This window comes from Xiphophorus hellerii, chromosome 20 (assembly GCF_003331165.1).
Source record: "Xiphophorus hellerii strain 12219 chromosome 20, Xiphophorus_hellerii-4.1, whole genome shotgun sequence".
NCBI lineage: Eukaryota > Metazoa > Chordata > Actinopteri > Cyprinodontiformes > Poeciliidae > Xiphophorus > Xiphophorus hellerii.
In genome coordinates this window covers 32,453,435-32,471,524 of record NC_045691.1, presented here as the reverse complement: position 1 = coordinate 32,471,524, position 18,090 = coordinate 32,453,435, and the positions used below count along the sequence as shown (strand labels likewise).

At 37.1% G+C, this 18,090-nt stretch overlaps 1 protein-coding gene across 1 annotated transcript in view; it reads left to right on the top strand.

Moving 5' to 3' along the window:
• The first annotated feature begins 10,265 nt into the window (after positions 1 to 10,265).
• Positions 10,266 to 18,090, top strand: part of irx5a (iroquois homeobox 5a) — a 10,192-nt gene continuing 2,367 nt past the window's right edge. Inside the window, exon 1 of the mRNA XM_032550420.1 lies at positions 10,266 to 10,288. The gene's annotated coding sequence lies outside the window, so the exon portion shown is untranslated. The remainder of the gene's footprint in view (positions 10,289 to 18,090) is intronic.

Here is an 18,090-nt window from a genome sequence, read left to right as displayed (position 1 = left end):
GCACATCAGCTATCCCACTCATCTCCCACTCATCAGCAAACGAACGTGGAGGAGCTTTGGTGTGTCAAAGAGCAATTTCCTTTCTGGCAGGTGACAGTTTAAAGAAGAAATAAAAGTTTCTCCCCTAATCGCTGGTAAGAGTTGGGATTTATGAAGCGTGGCTCGGCATAAATAAGGTTCAACCAGGCGGAATGAGAAGCACTTAAACGAATCCACTTAGAGAAGCACACTTCTTCCACGTACTTTATCATTCAACAGCCGAGCAAAAGTTAGCACATCGTCTGAAAGAGAAGATCAAACAAACCAAGCTGCTTTTTTTTTTGGGTGTGTGGAGTTTGAGAAAACACACACACACAAGGTTCTGCCGGCGAAGCAGACACACACCTTGGAGACAAGTCGTCTCTCTGCTGAGCCGAGCAACAGAGCAGGACTCCGAGAACACAAAAGACCTCATCCAGGAAGTGGTCCAAGGTGATGAGAACGGGGAATAACCGCATGGATCCTTCATGCTTCCTAAAGACTATTAGAATAGATAGTTCTGTCACAGTACATAAGTAGTTCAGTGAGCTGGATAAAATCATTTTCTGCAGTCGGGACATTGATGTATTGCGTATGCTTTTAACTGCGAGGCCTCATTTCACAGCCGTTACTCCATGAAGCAATGAATGAAATCCAAACACTATAATAAAGGTCCTCAGAGGAAAAACAGCAGTGCTGTAGGTGTGAGCTCATTTAGATTATATGTATGATAATAAAAATGTTTGACAAATTACATATCCAACTCATTTTGTCATGTTAGCAACCCAAATTTTATGTGATTAACACACAGCACTGCTATGATGGAAAGTAGAAAGAAAATTATACGTGATTTTTCTCTTTATATATGTCTATATATATATATAAGAATATATATAATAATCTTGTCACCTTCCTATAATATTGTCTTAAGTATTTTTTTTTTGTGCGAGAAAAATTTTGGCCAAAACAAACAACAATAAAAAAAATCACTACCTCTTCTTGGCTTTACTCATTCTTAAATGTTGTATTTGTTTTGATCATTTCGTTTTAGCTCTTTTTTAAAAAATCATTTTATTAAATTCACTGTTTGTTTTAACATTTAATTTAAATCAGCTTTTAACGGTCCTTCTAGGGACGATTATTGCTAATTAGCTATAGCTATAAACACTGTGACGCAGGGATCAGATAATTTTGAGACAAGTTTCTTGTAACTGTCCATTATGAATTAAAAATAAAACAATTTAAAACACTTAAAAAAACAAACACACCAGTCTAGTGCTAGCGGGAGAAATGGCTTGTGGTGTTCTGCCAAGTAGAAAAGAGAAGATGTACAGCTGCTAAAATCTGACTGCCTCCATTTTTGCCTCCATTCCCAGAAGAAGGAAGCTGCGTTCAGTGTCTGAAGGTTTTCGTGTCCCTTCAGTGATTCTTGGTACAGCGCCCCCACAGGTGAGGGGGGGAGCAGATTTTTCAAAAGGTTTGCTTCATTTGACACAGTGCAATGTGAAAGTGAACCGCAGCAGCTGGAAATGTAACATATGTTGAAATGCTGTTTCCTAATTGAGCCGAGTCTACTGAACCATCAGGTGTGAAAACACCTTCACATAGACAAGCTTTGGTCCAAATCAGCCACATGGTCCAAATGTGGCTTTACATCTCGGGTCATTTTTTCTGCTGCAACGTAAACCTTTATTCCAATCTCAAGTCATATGGAGGGCTTGAGATATTTTTATATCATCTAACACCCATTAAGATTCTGCAGCACTTTCTCTCTGACCTTTACTTCTGTAATCTTGTTGTTGATGATACAGTTTGTTCACCGAGGTTCTCAGATTAACCTCTGAGGCTACTTAGAATGAGAGTTGATAACACACATTGACTCTGCTTGTTAATTCTGGGACTTCTGAAGCCGGGTTGCACTCGATTTTATTTTGGGGTTTTCCATGAAAAATGATCAAATGCATTCAACACATTTTCTTACTTTTACCTTTTCTGCTCCACTTTACAATTATTCACCACTTGGTGTTGAATTTTGTAAGGCACTGAGTGTTACTGAAATATTTTTATTTTTTTATTCTATTATTATTATGCACCTATTACCCTCACACACATCTACTTTTCTCCACGTTTGTCTTCCTGACCTACTTTGTATTAGCAGAATAAATAACTGTGGTGAATTTGTTCAGGTTGCTTTCAAAGACTTTTCTTTTCAGGCTCTTCTTTTAAGTATTTACTTTTGATGAGCCTCCGAAAATAACAGACATGTGGAGGGCGACTATCTGACAATCATCTGTTCTGCTTATTTAAATATTTAGTTGAGGAACTTTTGAAAAGACGTCATTTTTGAAGAAGCAGAAAATATTTGAAGCAAACTTTAAGTTATTCACATTGACTGTACATACAGTTGAAACCAAAAGTTCACACACATCTGTTAATATTTAGAATGAGAGTAAGAAAATGGGTTGAATCAGTATTTCACTTACTCAGACATGTGAAAAAGTTTGACATAAGAAAACAAAAAGCTGAAGTCTTGCATCGATTTAAACTTTTGCCTACAGCTTTCTGCAAGATTACTGCTTTTAATAAATATAGACATATGAAACACACACCATAAAAAATGATCAAATAATTAAACAAAGTTGCTTCGACACACAGCTAATAGGCATTATATGAAATGCCATAAACTTTAAATAGCAAATATTATTGTTAAATCAACCCATTCTCTATCATAGCTTATATAAAGATGTGGAGCAAGGCTTCAGAAAGGATATATCTTTTGGTATATGGATTTTTATGTTTTATTTAGGATTGTTAGTGATGTAAGAGACTGCTTGAGGAATCTTTAGCATTTTAAGTTCTGATATTCCTTTTTTTTGGTTGTTTTTTTTACCCCTCCAGAGGGTCTTTTTTTGTGGGCTCTAGTGTCCCTTATATGACAGTAGGCTGACAGGAAAGGGGAAAGGAGAGTGGGGAAGACATGCGGCAAATGTTGCCGGTCCGGGAATCGAACCCGCGACGTCAGCGTCGAGGACTCAAGGCCTCCAAACGTAGGTCGTGCTAACCGCTACGCCACCATGGCACGCCCCCTGATATTCCTTTTTACAAAATTGAGAAAACAGAAACAAAACTAACAGTTTCTACAAACTTTGAATGTTTTAGATAACTTGACTCGTGCTGACATAAAAACATTAAAGATGCAATTATATAGTGTCAATAGCAACATAACTATTAGCAAAACCCGCTAGCGTTTCTCCGCTCCTTTACTATCCCTCATACGGCTCACTCTCGCAAACAAACATGGCGCCGTTTGATATTGTTCAGTATTATTTGTGTCGTGCCATGGCAGTGTTACAGCGCCACCGATTGGCCTGGCATTCCAACTACAAGGGTTTCTAACGTTGATAGGATGCGGTGCTGCATCCTATCATCTGGACGCACATTTTTTCCTTAATCGTTTACAACAATCTACCATATTTGTCTTATAAAAATCTGTTTTTTTTTCACACTCTTGATATGTGAAGCCATAGAAGTGAATGCTGGCGCACTTCTTACAGACAAAACAATAACAATAGAAAGTGATGAACAGACATTGTTATAAGCAATCTACACCACATATCCAAGTTACCTAGCTGTAGTATTTCATTATGTTTTCAATCTCAGGGATTGTGTGAGCGAAGGTAACTCATTATGTTTCATTTGTATCCTTGTTTTCATTTCCAGGGTGAAATATTAATAATCTTACCATATGATGACTCTCACAATACACTTCATATGAAGTCTATTTAGTAAAGTACATTTGTTTATGTTTCAGATAAAACTGCATCAAAACGCCACATTTTACACATTGGACATCTCAAAATGATTTTCCAAGGAATGTTTGAAAGGCAAGCTCTGAGAAATTAAGTCAGTAAATCTATGTCATTTTTTAAAATTCATATTTATGTTTTTTTATAGTAGGTTTGAAAAAGATAGGTTGACTTTGTCTCTAAAAATCAACAATCATCTCCCCTTCACTTGCTCAAAGCAATTATAACACATTAACGTTCCTGCTTTTGCTGCGTTACAACCATAAACTATTGTATTTTATCATATGACAAACCAACACAATGTAACACATAACTGAGATGGAAGAAAAAGAATGCATGGTGAAATTTATTTGAAAAAATTGTGTAATTACTATGTAGAGGGTCTGTGATTTTTCAAGTCTTTCCATGGATTCTGAATGAGATTCAGGATTGGACTTTGACTGGGCCATCTAACACATGAATATGCTTCAATCTAAACTATTTCATTGTTGCTCTGGCTGTTGGTCAAATTCAATTCAAAAATATTTTCTTAGTCCCAAAGGAAAGTTAAATCTAGTACCTCATATCATCCAAGTATCTTAAAGAGTCGCTGTGGATGGCGAAGCTGTGGGCAGAACGGATCTCCTGTAGCAGTCTGTCTTTCAACAAATCTGAAAATGCCTCTGATTAAAGATGGTCAGTAACATGCCCTGGATTATACCATCAGTTGTTGACAAGCATTGCTGATCAACCTCATTTGCTTCAGCCACTCACTTTAAACCTTTGGCTGAGCGGCTGGAAAGAAGAGACGCAGTCTGAGATATGACTATTGTCCATTATGATCCATTAGAGGTTGTAGTTCAAGTTTTATTTGAGCAAATCTCAATTTTTTTGTTGCTTTGAAAGACAATTCTTCTATTCTGTTCACTGTGAAACTCCGGGCTTATATTTTTTATACACAACACTTAAAACCATACAGAACTCTGCTTGCTGTTTTTGTTTTTCTCTTTTCCTAAAGCAGTTACCCATTAAGTTTGTTTCCCCCTTAAACTGTCTCTAACGCTCCTCTGTCATGTTTTCCCCTCAGGATACGAGGTATTGTTGTTTCCTTTTTTACGGCCTGACATGTTCGTTGCTTCTGGAGGTGACAGAAGCTCCAAATCGTTTGTAGACCAGGTGCTCAACAACAACACTTTTTATGGACTCTGCAAGCCAAAAGATGAATAATCCAGAAAAGGAGGTTGACACTAGAGGGATACTCTGACTTGAGTGGAAATATGAAGATTGAACTGATTCAATTTGCACTCAACACACTCACTTCACCCACCCAGAAACTAATCCTGAGAAAAGAAGCTGCTCAACGGCTAACAGCAAGCACAAATGTGATCATATAGGGCAGTTTCCCCAAGAGTTCGCTGCTATGACCGTAAATCACACAGAGAACTGAAAAAAACCCACCACTGGCAGAACAATGCTCAGGTCTGTAAATCTTAGAGAAGTACAGAATACCCCAATGGCCTCCATATGATACCCGCTGATGAATATTGCAATACATATATTTATACCTTACTAAATATTTCAGAATGAACAGCAGAGCAGAAGCCCTGTTGTATTAGTAAGCTTAATCATATCTGCACTTAGCAGGAGGATGAAATATTGAAGAGGCTGACACTGTGAATCATTTAGTGGAACTAATGTAGATATGATCTGTTTAATTGCTCTATTTGTTTGTCACTTGTGAAATAAGACCCACCTTTGGATAATTACCATTTACATGACTGATTATTTATATTTTAGCTCCTTGCGAGAGCTGAATAACATTAGCCTAATTAGTTGTTTTTTTCTTCTCCTTCTACTTAAAATAATCTTGTTAAAAAAAAAGAAAGCAATGCATGTGCATTTGTATCTGGGTGTCCGGTTTGTGTGCACGTGGTGTGAATGTAAGCTGAAGAAAAGTAGTTCAACATGCACATATTAGACATCATTTACGATATCACGGCTCCAAGTATGAAAAAGGAAGAAACACATAAAGAAAATGTAGATATGAAGGTAATGTAGACATACCCTGAGAAACACTATTAAAAATTCAGTATGTAATATTTATAAAAAATCTGTTTATTACATATTTATTAAAATTGTCACTATGTTACAACATAGTGACAGTTTGTTGTATAACTGCCATCTGCAGAAATACACGCCTTGGTCAAAAACAACCAATCAGAGCCAGAAGGAGGAACTTGGTGCTGCCAATCATGCTAATGACAGTGAAACAACTTACCATGATGCTGCATTCAGACCAAATGTGATTTGAGCATCAGGAGCGTCTGGTTTACATGCAGTCTCTACGTTGACGCATCTAGGGCGAGTCAAAAAGTCTCGCGGTGCACTTCACACATCTAACATTTGATGTGCGTACGTCCAGCGCGGTCAACATTGGAGTTGGAAAATCTGAACTTTGGTCACTGGACAAATCATAGAGACTCTGCTAAATGACTCAGTGTCTGTAGTTGGTCTCCTGCCAGGAGATGTAGGCACCATGGTGGGTTAGCAGGTATTCAAACTGGACTGACATCACTCCTCGTCAGCGCGTGGCTAGGTTGTGAAACGCACCAAACTCAGAACACTTCTGAATTATCTGGTGAATTCAAACACCTGGCTGACAACATGTTTGAATTCTCCTGCTCTCAGTAAATAAAGCCAAGAGACTCTCAATATTTCATCCGCCATTGTTCAAAGTAGCAGGGAGAGGAAAAATGGCCAAGAGGCTCTTTCCAACACGTCGATTAAGTAAATACAGTAAACCCTCGTTTTTCGCGGGGGTTGCGTTCCCAAAAGAACCCGTGATAGGTGAAATCCGTGAAGTAGTTTTTTACAATTATTATAAAGCATAATTAAATACTATACATTGAATCCAAAGAACAAAATCTGTTTTCAGGCCTAAGCATTTTTTTAAACAAATATTTCTTACAAATAACTACAGTAACATAATCATTTTAATCATAAATACGTACGTAGTACTGTAGGACAAATTGTAACTCGTATATTTCACTGTTCCTCTGACTGTGACGCTGCGGCCTGACTCCGCTCTCTAGTGTCTTTTTTTTTTAAGCCTGTGGTGCAGGTGTGTTTTTTCGGGAGAAGAACATAGTTATCGGTAGTTGTTGTCGCTCTTTTTTTCTTCTGGGCAAAAACATTTACCAAAATTTGCCAAGCTGTATTACGTATATTTAAATACCGTAACGTTATTGGCACACAGGTAGAGAAGAAGCGTGGAGACTGTTTAGCCAATCAGGACGCAGAATACAATGCACAGTGGAAAAAAAAACTGCACAAAAAAATCCGCGAAGCAGCAAGGCCGTGAAAGGTGAACAGCGTTATAGCGAGGGTTCACTGTAAATTGACTCTCTCAATTTTATCCGCCTTGGTACAAAGAGACTGGCAACAGAAAACAACGGCTCCTCCCAATGTACGTCTAGAACGACTTTTTACTGTGCAGACAAGAATCTGAGCTGTCCAAATGTATTCAGCAACAGTCCAGTTTCAGGATGGGGTTTCAACTATAACCAGCAAACAAGGTTGCCATTGGTTCTGACTCGGTTCTGTTGTAATTTTTAGCTCCAATCTGGTTCCACTATTTAAAGTTCTTTAACCACAAATTCTTTTACTACTGAGCATTAGAGTAATGTGGGATATTAAATGTTTCACGCTGTGAAGCTGTATGTTGCTGAAGGGCTTCCCAGCATGGATCCAAACCCACAGTGGGACGGAGCCATTGTGCAAACTTGGTAGAGAAATTTATCCAGAGAGAGAAAATGAGAATTAAAACTGAAGTGAGGTTTATCAGTAAGTGGGTAACTTTGAAATAGCTAATGTTATCTATCTAAATGTTAGGTTAATCACATTCAAATAGCTAACGTTAGCTGTAAATAGGTAATGGAAGCTTATGACTTCCTGCATTGTTTACTAAATTAACATTCATGAGGAGATTTATTGACCTTTTTAAAATCTCTCTCTAACATCTGAATGCCTATCTGTCAGATATGTTGCCACAGTTGAAGGGTTATTTGGAATTGTTGCCCACACATTGTGGCAATATGTTCTTTTGGCATCTTTCAACTTTTCCTATTTGTCTAGCCTTGTCTAACTTTTTCTTTTTTATTAAATGACGTTTTCTTTTCAACGAGGGTCACTGGCTGTTGTCCAGACATTGTTGCTTATAAGCTACTAGTTTCCAACCCTATCTGGAACATTTTCCTCCGGAAGTCATTTTACCGGGGCCTAGCAAGTTACAGTGGTTGTTTATTTAGTTTGGGGTTACTGATTTAACATTGTTTTAAAACTCACTGACAACCTATTAAGCTGCTCAGCGAAGGGGTGGAGAGAAAACAGCTCAGATTGTAAGAACAAAAAGTTGCCACACTGATTACACTTTATAATGTACATAAATTAACCCAAAATCCACAGAACTGGGACAAAATCTAAAGGGTTTCCACAATTTATACAAGTTTACTTGCCATTAAAGCAAAAGAGAGAGTTTTAGTTGGACACAAAACATTGTGCACAACACTCTTAACTTTGATCCGTTTGCTTTGGTTAATTTAATTCCACTCGATTTAAAAATACTCTGACCCAAACTAAAGTTACATGTCCTAACTCTTATCATTCAGGTATCTCTACAGAGTCATTGTGGATGATGATACTGTGGGCCTCAGTAGCATGTCTTCAATGAAACTATCAGCTGATGGAAAGCACTGCTAATCCTCTGTAGAGTCAAAGAAGTTCAAGGTCAGGGCAGGTGAGACCAATTAAGGATGTTTGTGTATTAGAAAATAACGTGCAGACTTAATGTTGGTTGGTTGGAGTTTATCTGAAGAAGCAGTCAGTAAAAAGCCAATCAGACAAGCGAGTCTAACATTGAGTTTGGTGGTTGGTTCCCTTACTATGGAAACCCAAGTGAAAATAAACCAGATTCACAGCAGTCAAAGGAAAGAACAAGCTGGCATGTCCACTTTGGAGTTCATGTTGACCCTCTAGTCACTCTGTAGGCAAGTGTTAGTGACATAAATCTGCTTCTGGCAGCCGCTGTAGTCAGTGGAGGTCAGTGAGTAATGGAGTGACACGTCCTTTTTGGTTGATCAAACATCCAACGCACCACAGTGTTCTAGACCATCTGGCAATGTTTTACTGGGCATGATGGGAGGCCTGCCAGAGGAGCTTCACAATGACCAACGTTCCAGTCTTCTCTTCCATGAATGTCAAGGCCTGATGACGTTTTATTTCCCCAGTGAGTTTAACTTTCAGAACAATGAGGTCTAAAACATATTAAAATCATTAGATTTTTATATGGTAGTATGTTGGCTCAACCTGACCTTCGGTAACATTTTCTGACTTATAGAGAATAAAATCATAATATTATGAGAATAAAGTCTAAATAATATGAGAATAACATCGTAATGAGTCAATACTTCAAGAATAAAATTGTATTATGACTTTATTCTAATATTATGACTTTATTCTTGTACGACTCTATTCTTGTAATTTTATGACTATTCTGGTAATTAATTTTTTATTTATTTTTGCATGGTCCTAATACTCATACAAAATGTTTTGTTTTTGCTGACATTACCTATCAGAATGTGTTTAAGATTACATGAAGTACAAACTGTTTAGCAATCTAAATAGTTTATTTCCGCAGCTAACAACATTTCAAACGGTACGGTTCTGCCATATTAGATTTTGAGATCAGAGTTGGTAGAACAATTCTGATTTGACAAACTCAAACAAATGTCTGTTAGTAGAGTGGTATTTTACAGGTCTTTTCATTGTTTTTTTTAATGCTTTAGAAGAATTATTTACTACACATTGCCAGACTGAGAACTGTTTCAATACACTTTAGTGAAAACCTTTGATTCCACTCTGTTATGGTTATAAAAATCTATGGTGGCTGAATGAACATGCAATGCAACATGCAGTATATTCGCAAATAGACGTGACAAAGACGTACAACTTAAAAACTAATTTTTAGCATTTTGAATCCATTGAAAATTCCTAAGACTAGGGATTGCTATTCTTTATAGAATCTATTTTTTTCTGCAGCTCTACTTCCCCTAGATCCTGGGTAGATAATGGCATAATCAGCATGGATACGGGTTAGAAATCAAAACTCTGGGTTTGGATAAGAAAAAGCTCATCATCAGGGCAAAGGCCATCTTTGTAGAAGGTTGACAGGAAAACAAAATCTACACTCAATGATAACATCATGACCAAGAATATACTAAGAAACTTTCACCAGTAGACCTTTACATCCATCGGCGACTTGTACCAGGAGATATTCTGTTGAGTCTGTTAGCTGTTGGTTTTCTGTACATCTGACATGGCACGAGAACAAACGTGAAGGCCATACGAAGATCTCACGCTGTCGTGTTCTTTAGTTTTTACATGTCCTGCTGGGACGTGAACTGCTGCTGCTGTTCCAGCTTCACCTCAGCTGCAACATTCCTGAGATTCTGACAAAGCGGTGAGATATTCATTGCCACATGTACGAGGAAAAGAAGAGAAACACGTCGGAAAAACGGCGTCGACTGAAAGAAGCGGGACACGTAACCACGGGGGGTGTTTTGTTGACCCGTCTATCTAAGCTGCTCTCCTTCCTATGCATGATCTGTTCCTCTCCATTAATGTCTTCTTGGCTGCCTCCTGTGCACTCAACGTAATTATTGCTGCTGCCGTAGGGCTTTGTCAGCTGGACAAAAACTTGAGGAATAATAAGAACAACAAAAACAGATGCATACAGAATATGCAAAAAAAAAAGTTTTAGCTGCCCCTTGTATTACAATGTCTTGGACAGCTGTTAGATATTGTTAGATATATTAGAAAACATTATTTGTATTTATGGTAATACTACAGACTATTCCAGATTGAAAATTCAAAAAGACAAAGAATTGTCTGTCTTTTTTCCTTATTTCCAAAGATACATTCTAAAATCAACACATTTAACTAAGTTATTGCAGGTCACATATGGAATAAAAAAAACCAGATTCATAGAAAACAACAATAAAAGGACAGAAGGAGGGATGAAAGAAATGAAGGGAAGAACTGATGAAGTAGTGAAGGTCAAAGAGTGTCAGTTTTTAGCTGGGAACTCACAGACGATGCTGCAAAATATGTACAGAAACATTGACTTTTGGAATGATTTTTCACAATTTTATTCACTATTCAATAATGAATACATTTGTTTATCATAAATGGTGCCTCATATCTTTTGATTTTAACTGAGTTTTGAGGTGGAAATTTTTATTATCTGCTGCTATATTATGACTATTAATCTTACGTTTATGATATTGCTTTACCTGATAATACAATTTCTCATCACAATACCCTCAATTGATTAAAAGAAAATATTTTTGTAATATTTTACATTTATCACATATCAAATTTTCTTTCATCTCCACAGTTCTCCGAGGTTTTGCAGCAGGACGGTTCCTTCTGTCTTGTTCTTGTCAGAAACTTTTCCATTTTCACTCTCACTGTGCGACGCAGCGTGAGGAGTTTGACTGACGAAACATAATCAGAAACATAAGCATGGCAGATCACGTTTTTCTGAATTTTCCCTCTGTGGCACAATAAAGGCTACTTCTATCTTTATTATTATTCTTTATCTTCAATCATAATTGTAACTTATATTTTATACTGATGATTGAAAAACAAATTACATTTATAAAAAATATATATTTAAAATGTATTATTTAGTAATTATGAGTATTGGGGAAACAAAAAATAAAGTCATAAAATTGCTAAAATACGGTCATAGTATGATGAGTCAAGTTGAAACAATATGAGAATAACGTGATACTATTTTGAGAATAAAGTCGTAATATTACGAGAATCATGACGTCAGGATTACGAAACTAAAGTCATCATGAGAATAAAGTTGAAAAAATATGAGAATAAAGTAACTGCATTATGGGAATAAAGTTGTAATATAATTACTTTATTTTCATATTAATTCAAAATATGACTTTAAAATTTCCTTAGTGTGGCACTTATACTCTGTTGTAAAAATACTGTATATTGGATTCATTTTTTTGCCTTTTTTTCTCCATTTTCCCTCCAACTTTCTGAGGGCTCCCTAGCGCCCCCACAAGGAGGGAATGAATAGAACAAGTGAAGGAAGGCTGAAGACAAAGTGTTGAACAGTTCAGCATGCAGAGATGAGGAAATCTTCATCAGCGTAGACAAAGTGGCTGCATGGTGTAACATTAATTTAACACATACTATTCAGTAGACTTTATGTAAGTTGCATCAATAGGTAGAAACTGATAAAACACAAAGAGGGAAGGAAGGAGGAACACAGTGAATAATAGAAGGAAAGAACAAAAGACAAATGAAGATGGAAGAAAGAAATGAATGACAAAACATTAAAAAGAGAAAATGAAGGAAGAGAGGATGCGTACAAGGAGGGAAGGAAGGTAGGACAAAAAAAGGACATTAAAATAATAAGATAAAAAAAATCATTCTGGATATACTTGTACTTTCCCCCTTTTCTTTCAGAATCATGCAGAACTGAGGTCATTTTCTGGATTCTTCCAAACTGCGTAGGAATTCTTCCAGATCTCAAATCCAAAACACTTTTAAGTTTTCATTTTTTTCTATATAATAGTATTTCATAAATTTGTGATCAACTGATGAAGATACAGTGTTGGATTTTATTTTGTTCTTTTCTACACTATTTGGATGGAGACTTCAAATAAACCCACTGGGCTTTTGCCTCTTCCTGCACTGTTATTATTTTTATCTTAATGTCTTTGATCTGTTTGCAGCTGTGCAAACTAAACTAAACTAAAAGCTGATGAAGATCAGTGTAGTGACAGGTTTATCGAGTTAATCTTGGCTCAGTTTCTACTCTCAAACGGCGACTTTGACTTCAAGCAGCAGTCGGTTCCTCTGGTGTCACTTTGAGAAGACGAGGAGGAGCTGACAAGCCCTGTTTAATCAGCTTTCTCTCCATTATGATGAGCTTCTCTCATTACAACAAAAATACACACAATTCATTTTTAAGATGCACAAGTGACAGTTTGAAAGACCGTCAAACAGTGACCCTCAAAGTAATGTGGGATTTGGCATGAAAAACAACAACGAAGACAAAAGAAAGGAACAGTTAAAAATAGTAATAGCTGTAAAAATCGATGAAACTAAAACACAAAAACAATTTAAAAGTCAAGGTCAATAAACAGAGAATATTACATGATTCCATCTGTAAGGAAGCAGCTTTGCTGAGGCTTAAATCTGGAGCATGATCTACCCTAATCCCCTGAGGCTCCTTTCTCCACGTTTTAAAGGTCCTAAAGCCAGAAGTTAGAGAAAAAAAGAGAAGCGATACTATCTTGTCCTTTAAAGCTTCTGTATTTTCTACAATCTACAGCCAATAGAAATACATTTGGTGCAAGAAGAAAAAGAAGAACCTCACAACTGTGGGAAAAGATAAAATCACAGCTGTCTAGTGTTTCTTCTTCCCTTTCTGGGGTCAGGAATGGATAAAGCCTGTAATGTTGCTCCATCAGTTTCCCTCTCTCCATGGGAACAGGTCATGAAAAGGTTCATCTGTTTCAGCAGATGTTAACGGTCGAGCACACTGCCGTGGAAAATTATGGATGAAGGGAGCTAAATGAAAATGTATTCAGAGGTTTCATATATACAGATGGATGTGATTCACATACTAAGGCAAAATAGATGATTCTAATAGTTTGAGTGTGTTCACACCAGCCCTTTAGCCCGCTTTAATCAAACTCCAGTCTGTCTATAATGTCTGGTTTGTGTAGGGATTGTAATGCACAATGAAATTCTGGTCCACCTAAAAACCTCCATCTGGGTTCGGTTGAAGTGAACTCTGGTGCGGTTTCAAATGATATGTCAACACCAAGCGGACCGGAGACTGCTCCAAAAGCAGGAAGTGGACTACAGTGCAGGGCATTCTGGGAAAATACAACGAAAACAAACATGCAAATGTAAAATGACTCGTGATCTTTTACCACAGACAAAAGAGAAATCCTTCAACCACTAATGTTTGCATTTTGTGAAGAAGGAAGCGGCGCTCAGTGTCTTCTTCAGAGGTTTTCGTGTCGTTTCCTCCAGCGGTGCAGCGCCACCACAGGTGAGGAGGGGAACAAGTTGCTCGACTGGTTTGACAGTGCAGTGTGAAAGAGATCCTGCCTGCCTGCGTAACGTCACTCTGCCAGTGGGCCATAGATGAGTTTTCCCAAGAATAATTTATAGCTACATTCCACAGAAAAATCTGCGAATGAGAGAATCTGAGAATGTGGGAATCCAACGTAACGTAGTGCTGAGAGGTTGGAGTTTAATCTGGAAACAGTTGGTGCAAATCATTTATGTTGTCACATGGCTGAAATGTTGCTTAAATGTTAAAAGTGTTGTCCTTATTTATTTCACTTTAGTATTTAAAATACCACAATAAATAATGAATACACAGACAGACTAAAAGTGCATTAAAATTCTTACATAATTAGATACTGATAAATCACCTAAAAGATCACAAACATACGTTTTACTTAAGATGTGTTAAGGAAATGGAATTTCGTTGGATGTTTTTCGTGTTCTTACTTTGTTTATTATTATCAAAAATACATTTGATAAATATCTGTGATAGACAATTTAATTGATTTTCTGTCATCAAAAAATGACAGTAAAACATGCAGGCGGTCAATGTGAGCTCTCTCTCTCTCACTCTCTCTCTCTCTCTCTCTCTGGTGTTTATCGGCGCCGCTGCCTCTGTAATCCAGTGTTTGTAGGGACTGTATTCTTTTAGGAGGACTGTAAAGCAAAATATTGCAGCATTTTAACCTGAAAGTGATTAAAGCATGTTCCAAAGACTGAAACAAGAAAACAACTGGCAATGCTCTTCAATACATTCTTGGAAACAATTGAACTGTGAGAAAGGAAATGAATAAAATAATAAACATAGCATAAAACTAGAGAAACCTATACATGTTTCTTTGAGTTATTGAAAACAAATTTGCTATTAGTCAATCAGTGTGGAGTTTAGGTAGCAACAAGCTTTTAAAAATTGTATTCAGCTTTATTTTATCGTCCAAATTCCTTTCTTTTTTTTTGTTAAAAACAGAAACTAAAAGTGACTTGAACCAGAAACATATTAGCATTTTAAAACATAAAAGCAAGCAGAAAAAACATTATGTGCAAGGTGTGAAAAGCTGTGGCTGTTTGGGTGGGCGTGTGTGTGTCAGCCTGCCTGGAACGACAGGCCTTTTAATCTGCTCCACACCAAGTCCTGGGGAGGTGAAATGAAATGGCTCGTTTAGAGGACCCAGAAATCAAACTGACACACACACACATCACTAGAAAGAGTGTTAACAGGAGGAAAGTGCTCTGGCTGCCAACTTCTGGGTGGAATAAACTCTGGCATCAAGAAACGTTGTAGAGAAAGAGTTCCAACAAGAGAGAGCAACTAGCAGAAAGGAACAGTCCATCAGGCTTATGGACCATAAAACAAGCAAATTATGTTCTTTGTGTTCAAATTTGTAACCAATAAGATATTTGTTGGATTGGTTAGATGCCAAAAAGGGAGGGCCTTCCTGATTTCCCTTTTCTTTGAGGTAAGAGTTCTGTGAACACTTCCAGTGCTGAAACCCAGACTTGTTCCACATTGCAACACTGATAAGTTTGATCTATTTTCAGCCAGTAGTGTTGAACGGAGCGTGGCCTGGAAACCGCTGGAATAAGAGTTCAGAATTCTTGAAGTGAGGTTTTGGAAATGTATTATCAATAATAGTTACTAATGTGGAATAAACAGATACTGCAACACCATCAGTTTTACAAAGTAAAGAAATCTCAGAAGGCTAACAACCAGTTGGAACCCTGTTCCTGATTTCAGCCATTTTAAATAACTCAATTTTCTGTTTGATACAGTTACCTGTCAACACAGCTTTCTGCTTTCCTCATGGTCCTCCCATTTTTTCTTAAGTCTTAATCTGTTTAATTAAACATTAATGCCTTTCCTTCTTACATGGTTGGAATTATATCTCCGTCTGAAGCCAGCATGAAATCCTACAGTCTGGCATCAATTAAAACTTACGTTGGCCAGTCTTGCTGTCAACATCTGACACCTCGAAGCCTGCAAAATATGACTTATCCTTTATAAGTTATGCTGCCATTTGTTTTCAATCATGAAGAGCACACACACATTCTCGTGGTTCCTAAGCACTGTTACAATATTTCCTGTCTTGCCATGTTTATAGTTGTACTGAAAAACTGCCTTTCTTCTCTGTTTCTGCAGGTGTAGAAGCAGACTATTGGGATGTTGTGTTCTCTGTATCCTTCCTTCTTCTCTACTCCTATCTCCTTTTTCCCTTTGGGCCTTTATTCCACCTTTCTCTCTTTTTTCTGCTTCCTTGTCCATTACATTTGAAACAAACCCAAAGCAACTTCTAGAGGAAATCCGTAATGCTCCACTTGTGAAAGTAAATATGTTGGGACTCACCTTAACAGCAAATCGAGTGCCACAATGCCAGACGGGAAACATTACAGAAACAAACAAACAAACAAAAAAAAACATTTTGATGTATAGTGCATGTCCACCAGGATTAAAGCTATAAAATTAAATGTTCTGCTAAATTCCATCAGGGGAATGCTTTTCTTTGCTGTAACTTGTTTCATGTTTTGCTTTTCTTAATCAGCAGACGGTCTAGGAATCGAATACAAGTGTCCACAAATAGTTAAATATTTACCGGCTGGAAATAGTCAATTGTAAATCTCAGCTACAACAACCTGCAATCAGAAGGTTGTAGGTGTAATTCCAGCTTGCTTCCGTTAGTAGCAAAAGTAGGAGATGTGCGCCTACTTTGGGTTTCATTATCTTCCTCAGGACGTAGCGTTTTTTGCTATTCCTTTTGAAATGAATTTTTTCATTTTTTTTGTCGTGCCTTTATTGGATTTTCCATTCTTTTTTGGCAACATTTGATTTAAATGTTATTTTGTAGCTGCTAATGCCTGAGTCCGACTGGGTCCTTCCAGTGTACTTTGTGACAGGTATTGTTAGTTGGTAACAAAAGAAAAAAGAGGTTTTACAAAAACGACTTCATATTTTTAACTTCCAAAGGCTTAACCAAGTCAGCCGTGGGAAAGCAAAGAGATAACAGCAAATGTATTCCTATTGTTTAATAGGATAGCAAATGTATTCATATTTCATATTCTTCACTTCCACAATACTATGTTTTTTCCTGCTGCCTTTTTGTATTAGTTGGGTAAAGAAATGAAAATTTTAAAATTAGTTACTCATTATTCCTTTGCTTGTTTTAATTGAAAGCAAACAGGGAAACGGTTTCCTAGTATCCCCAGGAACTAAATTAGTTGCAGTTTAACATTTGAATCACTTTTTTTTCCAACAGCAGAGTGTGTATGTAAAACTCAAGAAATGAGAGCAACACGTGTCAAATGAATCAAACCGACTTCGAAATGAAATGACGCCTTGACAGTTTTCAATTACCGCAGTTCAAAGACAGGTGACTAATTTAGAAATATAATTGTGTTCTTAAGTATCCAAAGGCAAATGTCATTATCAAGATCTTTTCTTTATTCATTTGAACATGAAAAACAAATTAACACTCTGAACCAAAAAGTGCAACTAAAGCTGCAAAGTAACATCTGTACAGTACCTGTAACTTCTCACATAGCCTGTGTTCTACTCTGTAGTTCATGAAAGCAACGCTTCAAAATTTGCATATTGATGCAGACACATTTGTTGGCTCCACTGGTAAAGTGTGTTGTTTACCAGTTTAAAAACTCTTCATTTAAATGTGATTTTTATTGCAGTAGCATAATGTCAAAATAAAACAGGAGAAAAAAAGGCGTTCCAACCTTTGTTTGGATGGCTTTTATCTCTCAAGAACATACAACTGCGTCGATATCTTGATGAAAAGCATTTTTATTCTTTCTTGTCTGAGTAAAACCATTGCGTTAGCACCCCCTACAGTGCGGTTGTGAACACCGTCTCTGACATTGACAGATGCGAAAGTGCGTCTCAAATCATGAACTTTATGCCAAATTGAATTGTTCAAAATATGAACAGCAGGGAGTACAATGTGCCACCCCTGAAATTGATAAAAGCAATTAAGTCTTAATAAGGACTTTCTTTCCCAGCTGAAAGGACGATGAATTGTCCCAATGTAGTGTAAAATGATGATGAAGCACTCCTGGCTAGCCTGGCTAGGACTGCATTGTGCTAAATTTGTGTTTTCAGCCATCAACTCGTTTCAGT